General features: G+C 41.8%; 1 long non-coding RNA gene across 1 annotated transcript; it reads right to left on the bottom strand.

Moving 5' to 3' along the window:
* Nucleotides 1-677: 677 nt before the first annotated feature.
* Nucleotides 678-2,304, bottom strand: LOC150065326 (uncharacterized). Its single transcript, XR_016534948.1, has 3 exons — nucleotides 1,891-2,304; nucleotides 1,187-1,285; nucleotides 678-928 (listed from the first exon to the last, which is right to left on the bottom strand). It is a non-coding gene; the product is annotated as an uncharacterized LOC150065326 (long non-coding RNA).
* Nucleotides 2,305-10,738: the final 8,434 nt, after the last annotated feature.

The raw sequence follows: 10,738 nt of genomic DNA, 5'->3' as shown, positions 1-10,738 counted from the left end.
GAGCTCAGAACAAGGGTGTAATACCCCAGAAGCAACGGAAACCCTACAGCACTCAGAATTAGAAATGAGAAAGCTCTAGGAATGAAGAGGCATTTCACAGATGTGAAGGTGAGAGGGGAATGGTCTGCCAAGGACTGAAAGTTGCTCCAGAGAGGTCACTCTCACCTAAGCCACCAGAATTCTCATCTACACCATGGAAATTGCTTCACATTTGATTCAAAAATCTTGAAGTAGGGTTGGGAGTGTGGCCTAATGGTAGAGTACATGCCCAGCATACATGAAGCCCTGGGTTTGATTTCTTGGTACCACCTACATGGAAAAAGCCAGAAATGGTGCTGTGGCTCAAGTGATATAGCACTAGCCTTGAGAAAGCCCAAGGACAGTGCCAAGGTCCTGAGCTCAAGCTCCAGGACTGGCAAAAAACAAAAACAAGGGGCCAGGAGTTTGGCCTAGTGGTAGAGTGCTTGCCTAGCATGCACGAAGACCCAGGTTCGATTCCTTGGTACCACATACATAGCAAAAAGCCAGAAGTGGTGCTGAGGCTCAAGTGGTAGAGCTCTAGCCTTGAGAAAGTCCAAGGACAGTGCTCAAGCCTTGAGCCCAAGCCCAGGACTGGCAAAAAAAAAAAACAAACAAACCAAAAAACCCAAAACCTTCAAAGTAAGAAGTCTCCTATTACTTCCTCTTCTTAGTTTCCCTTTAGTAAGGTATTGTAAACAATGCTATGATAAGCTTGTAAACACATACTTACACCTGTAAGTCCTTCTGTAGAATAGATTCTTAAAGAGAATGGCTGGCTGGGCGCTGGTGCCTCATGTTTGTCATTCTAACTACTCAGCAGGGCTGAGATACACAGATCTCAGTTCAATGCCAGCCCAGGCAGGAAAGTCATCCATGAAACTCCTATCTCCAGTTAACCAGCAAAAACCTGGAAACAGAGGTGTGACTCAGGTGAAAGAGTTCTAGCTTTGGGGAGGAAAAACTAAGGGACAGTGCCCAGGCCATGAGTTAAAGCCCTATTTACCACCACCCCCCATACACACTCTTGAATGGCTGGATTTAAGGATGTGTACATCTGTAGTTTTTAAACTAAAATGTCAGTTTTGTTTAAAAAGAATCTACAAGCAGTAAATTCACTAAAGAGTACAAGGTGACGAATTTGGACAAATGTATGGTCTGTGAGTACCTCCACATTCATTTCTGTTACTCTAGGAAGATGATTCCATGTTGCCCTTGCAGTCAATTTCCTCTCCCCTCCAACAACAAAGTGTCTTGTTCCAGAATACTGTGTAAACAGAATAGTATAGAATTTAGTCTATTTTGTGTGAATTCTTTTATTATGTATACATGCTGTGATTCATTCATACTGTTGCATGTGTCATGCATCACAGCTATATCTTTAAAGATAAATTTTAGAATCAACATCGTTAACACCTCCTCCCCTCAGCATTTCTGGCACTACAAAAATGCATTCATACATGTTGTCATTTAAGAACACTGGTGTCATGGTGCTGGTGGCTCATGCCTGTAATCTTAGCTATTAGGAGGTTGAGATCTGAGGATTGCAGTTTAAAGTCAGCCTGGGCAGGAAAGAAGACCATGAGACTCTTATCTCCAATCGAAAAGCTGCACATGCACCTGTGGTGTAAGTGGTAGAGCAATAGCTGTGTGCAAAAAAAGCTCAGGGACTGTGCTCAGGCCCTGAATTCAAGTCCCAGGACCCACAAAAAACAAAACACTGTTTTAAAACATAGGGTAAAACTTGCAAGGTGAAAGCCAAGCAAGCATCTAGGTAAGGTGGCTAACATTTCTTTTTCAAATTAGTGCTTAGTACCGAAGGGTTGGATTTTACTTTTTTTTTTTTTTTTTCAATTTCAAGATCCTACATACCTCTTGTGCAGTACTAGGAATACAGGACGAGAGCTGTCCTAAAGATATCTGCAGGTAACAAGAAGCGAATCCTGGCAGCCTCGAGGTACAGGTCTGGCTCAGTTAAAAGAGTTTGGCCTCGTCCTTCACGGCATTCTGGGTATTGAAGGCTCTTTTTCTGGAGCATTTGTGGGTTGTGTAGTCCGTGCCGCAGTGCCATGTGGGTATTGTAGTTTGTGCTCTGAGGCAGTGCGGATGGTATACTGGGGGCCGCAAGGCAGTGTGGGTGTTGTAGTTTGTACCCCTGGGCAGTTTGGGGCTAGTACAGCTGCTCCTGGTCTTAACCGCTGGAGGCTGACGGTCCTTCTGTGGCGTGCCCGCAGGGGGTCCTGGTCCCTCCTACCTGGAGGAGAGGCATTGGCTTTGGACACCAAACAGCGGAGGAGAGTCCCCGAGTGGGAGGGCGCTCCTTCCCGGGGTCCCCCATGGAGTTTGGAGTGGTCACTACGTACTGTTCTTAGGAACCGGAGCAGCTTCCTGGAGGACGATCCCCCAAGTGCCGCCCATGCTCAGACGCCTAGGGTCCCATCCGCATCCCACCATTCGATCCTCCGCTGACCCCGGGAGGTGCCTCTGGCCTTTGGGGCCATGACACATCCGAGTAAAAATCTCTGTTGGGAGGGGTAAGTGTTGGCCGTTGGTCGGTTCTTTGGGGTCCGTGGGGCTGGTTAGTGCCCAGGGTGTTTCTCAAGGAGGATTCAGGGAAAAGAGCAGGATCTGTAAATGTCATGTGACTGTCTTAGCTTAAACTTATTACTGAGCACATTATTTATTTATTTTTTTGCCTGTCGTGAGGCTTGAACTCTGGGCCTGGGCACTGTCCTTGGGCTTTCTTAAGGCTAGCACTCTGCCACTTGAGCCAAAGCACCACTTCCAGCTTTTTCTGAATGTGTGGAACCGGGAAATCAAACGCTGGGCTTTGTGCATGCTAGGCAAGCACTTTACCACTAGGCCGCGCTCCAGGCCCCACATTGGGTTTTTTAGTAAGCAGGAATACTGTGTTACAGGTATTAATGGCCTTCCATGATACTACTGTGGCCTTCATCTAGAAGATGAAGAACCTACGGGGTCCTGGCCCAGGGGGAACCCTGTGCAAAGAAGTAATGCTGAATAATTACAGCCACCCAGTTTTACTGGTAAGGCCAGAACATGTAAGGTTTCAGAAGCTGCCTACAGGCATCTTAAGCTTTTGTCTAATACCTGCCACATAGTTGATGCAACAAGTTTTTCCTCATCCTCTCAGAGTTTGTTCATATGTTGTAGTGGTGTGTGCGTGTGTGGTATTTGTGGTATGCATGTATGTATATGCGTGTGTGTGTGTGTGTGTGTGTGTGCGCGCGCGTGTGTGTGTGTGTGTGTGTGTGATGACTGACATTGCATTTTCATGCTGGACCTCTGTAGGTTATTTCAGTGACAGGACACAAAAGGTATCTTGCTTCATGTGGGAGAAGATAGTAATCAACTAAGCACATAGCAGAATCATTATAAAGCCTTTAGATCCAGGATCCCCGATCCTTGCTCATCTTTTCTCAGTGATTAGACATCTTTGACCCCATTTCTGACACTTTCCTACCATTTCCTATGCCTGAGTTCTGTATAGCCTCTTAAAGGTCTCTTGCTTAAGGTCTCCTTGATTCTGTTTTCTATGAGTAGGAATTGCATTTTCCAAACCAAAACTCAAGTGGAACAAGGTGATGAGCCCTGGCGAAAGTCTTCTGGATCTTTGTCCAGGTGAGTGAGAAGTCCTGGGCAGATGAGAATGCAGGAACTGAGAGCTCAGCAGGTACAGCAGTGTCCCACACCTTCCTCAGAGGTGATGGGAGAATGGGGGAAGCTCTTCTCCAGGCCTCTTAGGGGACTGATTGAAGCTTGCTTTTTTTTTTTTTTTGGTGGTAGGAAGCTTGTATAGCCCCGCCTGCCTTCCTTCCACACCCTCATGCTCCATGCTCATGGACCCAGTGCTTCTCTGGCATCCCACCTCCCTCCTTCATCAGGGAGTCCCCTTCTCTCAGTTGCATTTCATTCTTGAAAATATTTAAGGTTTCTCTATTTTGGGGCTCTTGTGGTCAACCTAATCTGATCTTTAAAAGTACCTGCCCTGGGCCGGGAGTTTGGCCTAGTGGTAGAGTGCTTACCTACATACACAAAGACCCAGGTTTGATTCCTTGGTACCACATACATAGAAAAAAGCCAGAAGTGGTGCTGTGGCTCAAGTGGTAGAGCTCTAGCCTTGAGAAAACCAAAGGACAGTGCTTAGGCCCTGAGTCCAAGCCCAGGACTGGCAAAAAAAAAAAAAAAAAAAAAAAAAAAAAAAGAGTGCCTGTCCTTTGAGAGCTAGTGCTCTTGTGTTTACTTTTCAGTTTTTGGCTTTAGCCTAAAAATATTTGCACATTGATTCTATCTTATAAATACCAGTAATTTTGTGCACGTGTATGTGTGTGTGTGTGTGTGTGTGTGTGTGTGTGCCAATGCTGGGGGCCTTAACTCAGGGCCTGGCATTGTCCATCTTTTTTTCATTCAACACTAGTGCTCTTGAGCCACAGCTTCATTTCTGGCTTTTTTGTTGTGAATTGGAGTTAAGAGTTTGAGAGACATTCCTGCCCAGGCTGGCTTTGAACTGGGACCTTCAGATCTCAGCCTTCTGAGTTGCCTTCTGATTGATGAACCATAATGAATGAATTTCATTCATTATGCTTTGAATTTTGCTTATATTGTACATGTTAAGCAATTCATTTTTATTCCTGGGTAGTATCCCTTTACACTGATATATCCCAGTTTATTTAACCATTTACTTATTTGAATACATTTGAGTTGTTTCCTGGTTTTTGACAAATACAAATAAAGCAGTTTTAAATGCAAGTCTGTGTGGACATGTGCTTTGATTTCTGTTTTTGTGGGTCATGGGGCTTAAACTCGGCCTGGGTGTTATCCCTGAGCTCTTCAGCTCAAGGCTGCTACCCTACCCTTGAGCCAAGCCCCACTTCTTATTTTCTAGAGGTTAATTGGAGATAAGAATCTCAGGATCTTTTGTGCTCAGGCTGGCTTTGAATCTTGATCCTCAGATCTCAGCCTCCTGAGTAGCTACGATTACAGGTGTGAGCCACTGCACCTGGCATGCTTTGATTTCTTTTGGATAAACACTTGGGGCTATTTAATAGCTGGGTTGTATAATACAATATACATTAATCATCTGTGAAACAGTCTGTGAAACTCACAGACTATTTTTCAAAGTTGGCTAGATCACTTCACAGTCATCATCAGTAAATGAAAATTCTTTCTACTCTTTATCTTTGCAGCATTTATCTTGGTTTTTATATTTTAGACATTTTCATGGTTGTATAGTAGCATATTACTGTGGTTTTGACACTCTTTCTTATGACTGATGATGTATATCTTTTCACATCTGTTAATAATTGATTTCTTTGTATTTTAGGCATTTAATATATAAAAGTTCAGTAACATGTTTGCAGATATTTCTGTGGTGGCTTCCTTTTTGTTTTCATAGCAGTGACTTTCAAGGAGAAACTTTTTTCCCAACCCCCCCCCCAGGAGAAATTCTTAATGTGGGTGAAATTGAATTTTCAGCTTTTGCCTTTTTAAAAAAACGAATTGTGTCTGGGCATGGTGGCTCACACTTGTATGCCTAGCTACTTAGGGGGCTGACATCTGAGGATTGTGGTTCAAAGTCAGCTGGGGCACTAAAGACCATGAGACTCTAATCTCCAATTAATCACTAGAAAACTAGAAGTGGTGCTGTGGTTCAGGGGGTAGGGTGGTAGCCTTGAGCTGAAGAGCTCAGGGATAGCATTCAGGCCCAGAGTCGAAGCCCCACAACCGACCAAAAAATAAAAAAAAAAGAATTATGTCCTGGAGGTATTTTAAGCCTATAATCCTAGCTACTCAGGAGGCTGAGATCTGAAGATAACTTTTCAAAGCCAGCCTGAGCAGAAAAGTCCATAAGACGCTTATCTCCAATTAACCACCAGAAAACCAGAAGTGGCACTATGGTTCCATGTCATAGAGTGGTAGCCTTGAGCTGAAGAGCTCAGGGACAGCACCCAGCCCAGAGTTCAAGCCCCACACCACCACCACCAACAATAACAACAAAAAAAAGGTGGGGAGGAAAGAGATTCAGTTTATTAAACAACATTTTAATAGTTTTTAACTTTAAGTTTTGCATTTAGGCCAGGTAGTGGTGGCTCATGGCTATAATCCTAGCTACTCAACCGAAGGCTAAGATCTGAGGATCCTGGTTTGCTAGATCTGCTGTAACGAAACTCCCCATACTGAGTAACTTCAAACAACAGAAATTCTTTCTCTTATGTTTATGGCCAGTGGAAGTCCCTGGTCTTATTGTTCCCATATTAGGCTGCTACTGAAACTGCTCTTACCTAGCTGATGGCAAGATGTTCCCACGTGGCCTTTTCTCTGCACATGCTTCCCTGGTATCTCTTCCTCTCAGAAAAAGTTGGTGGTCATTTGGGATATGGCCACTCTTTTTTTTTTTTTTGGTTGGTTATGGAGTTTGTACTCTGGACCTCAGTCATGTCCTTGAGCTGAAGAGCTAGTGCTCTACCACTTGAGCCACAGTGCCATTTCCAGTTTTCTGGTAAATTGGAGGTAAGAATCTCCTGGAGTTGGGTGAGGTGGCTCATGCCTGTAATCCTAGCTACTCAGGAGGCTGAGATCTGAGGATTTCTATTCAAAGCCAGCCCGGGCACTAAAATTTGTGAGACTTTTATCTCTAATTAACCACTAGAAAACCGGAAATGGGGCTGTGGTTCAAGGGGTAGGTTGGAATTGAGCTGAAATGCTCAGGGACAGTGCCCAGGCCTAGAGTTCAAGCCCTGTGACCCCCCCCCCAAAAAAAGTCTCATGGACATATGTGCTCCGGCCAGCTTTTAACTGTGATCCTCAGATCTCAGCTTCCTGAGTAGCTAGGATTAGAGGTGTGAGCCACAGATTGGCACCTGGCTGATTGCCACCCTTATATGACCTCATTTAACCTTCATTACCTCTAAATGTTTTGCCGCCAAGAAGCTATTAGGGCTTTTTTCTATTAAAGAATTTATTGACATTGATTTTTACATATTTCAAATGACATATTTAACAAACAAGTATTCAAGAAGGGAATCTCTGTATACAATCACTGGCACTTAGATTTTAGAACATAATTAAAATTAGGCTGAGGGTTTATATGTCATAGATACATATTAATCTATGTAATAAAACATATGTCTATAGAGTCATACATTTTTTTTGCCAGTCTTGGGCTTGAGCTCAGGGCCTGAGCACTGTCCTTGGACTTTCTCAAGGTTAGAGCTCTACCACTTGAGCCTCAGCACCACTTCCAGCTTTTTTCTACGTATGTGGTACCGAGGAATCGAACCCGGGTCTTCGTGCATGCTAGGCAAGCACTCTACCACTAGGCCAAACTTCCAGCCCCAGAGTCATACATTTTTATGTCTATGTAGTTGTGTTTATATTTCCAAAACCATGTCCATAGCACTGGGTACGCAAATATTGAGTCCTGGCTCCTGTACTGTTTGGATCTAATAGCCACATATTAAAGATACCATGAAACTTTTGTTCCTTTGGTCTTGACTTGTCTCACTCAACATGATTCACTCTAGATTCATCCACTTCCCTGTGAATGCCATTATTTTATCTTGTCTTTTGGCTAGGCAGAATGTATGGCTCTTATGGCTTTTACAATATGAATTTGGGGGAATAAAATTCATCCAAAATACTTGGCTCTCTTCATCACTGACCTTCATGTCATTTTGACATATAAAATATATTCACAGCATCCCAATAATTCCTGCATCCTTAACTCATTTCAGCATCACCTCCAAATCCAAAGTATGGAAATTTCTAAATCAAATGTGAATGAGTGCATTAACCTTCACAAGCCACCTGAAACAGAAGTAGTTTCTGTTTGAGAGTTTGAACTCACATATTTTAGGAGAGAGGAAGCAAGAAGCTGTGCGGTATTAATACAAGCCAGTAACTCTAACGAAGTTAAAACATTAAAATTGGCTCTTCTTATTTCCAAGTACAGCCTTTTCCATGCCATACAATATTAAACTATTTTAGATCCAAGAATAATGGCTAAATCTTATCTAAATTTAGTCAACATTCTTGGTTATTGTAAAATGTTTTAACTTTGCCACTCATTTAGAGTTTTAGAATGTTAGACTTCATAACAATTATTAGATTATAAGCTGTTGAAATATTGCTTTTGTATTCATATCTTCAGATTTGTTTTTAAATTATTATGTGTATTAATAGCAAAACAAAAACGTGTCGATTAGGATTTAGGTACAATCCATGCTTAAATAAACATTCCCTGCTGTGATCCTGTTATTTGCTTCCAAAATGCAATGGTGGGGAAAAGCATGGACATTCCAGTCCAAATCATTCCAGAAAGGACACATCGGAAATGAGTGCAAGCACATGACCTGGTAAGGCAAGTTCTGTGTGATTCTCTAAGTCTTGGGATTTACCTTTAAGTCAATGCTCTGTCTTCTAGTGGGTTCTCAACCCTGGTTCTGGGCAGTGCTTGGCCCACTGAAACTGAAGAAGTAGACATATTTGCCCATCTGATATACCTGCACACTCTGAGCTACTGGCCACTTACAGCCCTGCTGATTTCTGAGTCACATCTGAACATCACATTACTTTCCTTTTCTTCAAGATGGATGCATGTTCTACTGCACACACACACACACACACACACACACACACACACACACACACACAGCATCAGCATCTTTCATGATTAAGCAACAGAAATAGAAGGAATGGACAGAATAAAAACAAGATAAAACACTATACAGGGAAAATCCACAGTTAGTATACTTAATGTTAAAAATGCAAAATTCTTCTCCAATTAGCTTAAAATAAGGATATCACTTTCATTCCTTTTTAATGTAGTATTAGAAGTTCTAGCCACATCAAGAAAGCAAGAAACAAGAATAAGAGGATGCTTGTTGGAAAAGGAGAAATGATCTGTGTGCAATGACATAATTTCATACATAGAAACCTCCAAGTAGTACCCTTAAAATTGCTAGTATTAATAAACACATTCAGTAAAATTTCCAGATACAAAGCCAGTAAACAATCACGTTATGTTTCTATATACTAACAATGAAAAATCCGGAAAGAAGATTTTAAAAAATCATCTACTGTATCAAATAAAATATTAGAATAAATTTAAGCCAGGAGTCCAAGGATTTGACATATCTTGGAAAACTATAAAATGGAAACTATGAAATGGAAAGATGTGTTCATAGAACACTTATTGTCACTAGCTTGTTATCACCAAAAGTAATCCATAGATTCAATGCAATTCTTTTTTGGAGGGGTCATGGGGTTTGAACCCTGAGCTCTTTAACTCAAGACTAGTGCTCTAGCACTTTGAGCCACAGAGCCACTTCCAATTTTCTGATGACTAATTGGAGGCAAGAGTCTCATAGACCTTTGTGCCTGGGCTGGCTTTGAACCATGATCCTCAGATCTCAGCCTCCTGAGTAGTTAGGATTATAGGCATGAGCTACTGGCTTCAATGCAATTCTTATCAATTTTTTGGAAAAATTCAAAATATCAAAATTAATATCCAATCTCAAGTAGCATTTTTTCTTGAAAAATAATACATTTGCGGTCTCATTTTTCTAATTATTTCAAAACCTTTTTTTCCTAGAGCTTAGGACTGAACTCAGGGCTTTTCACTTACCAGGCAAGTGCTCTTCCACTGAGCTAAATCTCCAACCCCCAATTATTTCAAAAAATTTTAAGTTTCAGTGATCAAATCTGTTTGGAAATTTCATAGACAAGGATACAGAGAGCAATGAAATTGAGCAATTTAGAAATATATATTTAGATTAATTGTGAAATACATTTTTTTTTGCCAGTCATGGAGCTTGAACTCAGAGCCTGGGCACTGTCTTTGGACATTTTTTGCTCAAGGCTAGTGCTCTGCCAGTTGATCCACAACACCACTTCCAGCTTTTTCTGAGCATGTGGTATCAAGGAATCAAACCCAGCCAGGGCTTAGTGCATGCTAGGTGAGCACTCTACCACTAGGCTATGCTCCTGGCCCCAGAAATGAATTTTAACCAGGGTGTTCAAACCATTCAATGGGAGTAGTCTTTTCAACACGTGGTACTGGGGAAACTGGACATCACATACAGAAGAATGAATCTAGACTCTTACACCATGCACAAAAAGTACTTCAAAATGAATGGAAGACATAAGAACTAAAATGTAAAAGAAAATGTAAGAAAAATTTAATGAGATTGGATGTGCCAGTGATAGGATGCCACAAAGTACTCGCACCAAAAGAAAGCACAGGTAGACTAAATTCAGATTTTTTAAAACTTCTTCTACTCATGGACACATCGTTAAAGTTAAAAGACAACTGACTGAATGAAAGGAAATATTTACAAATCATGTACTTAATAAAGGCTTATTCTTTATGACTCAAGGGCACAAACAGTCTAGTTTTTGTTTTATTTTTAATTTTTTGACAGTGCTGGGGCTTGAACTCAGGGCCTGGGCTCTGTCACTGAGCTTCATTTGCTCAAGGCTAGCACTCTACCACTTGAGCCACAGTGCCAATTCTGGCTTTTTCTGCTAATGTGGTACTAAGAAATTGAACCTAGGGCCTCATGCATGCTAGGCAAGCACTCTGCCACTAAGCCACATTCTCAGCCCCCTGAACATGTTTTTTTGTTTTTTTAATAAGTACAATGCAATTTGATTGATGTTACCCCTTCATCATTCTCTAATCTGTCCCACCCCCACCCAT

The sequence above is a fragment of the Megascapheus bottae genome, chromosome 3 (genome assembly GCF_031878675.1).
Source record: "Megascapheus bottae isolate mThoBot1 chromosome 3, mThoBot2.hap1, whole genome shotgun sequence".
Taxonomy (NCBI): Eukaryota; Metazoa; Chordata; class Mammalia; order Rodentia; family Geomyidae; genus Megascapheus; species Megascapheus bottae.
Note: the sequence above shows the minus strand (reverse complement) of the source record. Positions and strands in the feature narration are given on the sequence as shown.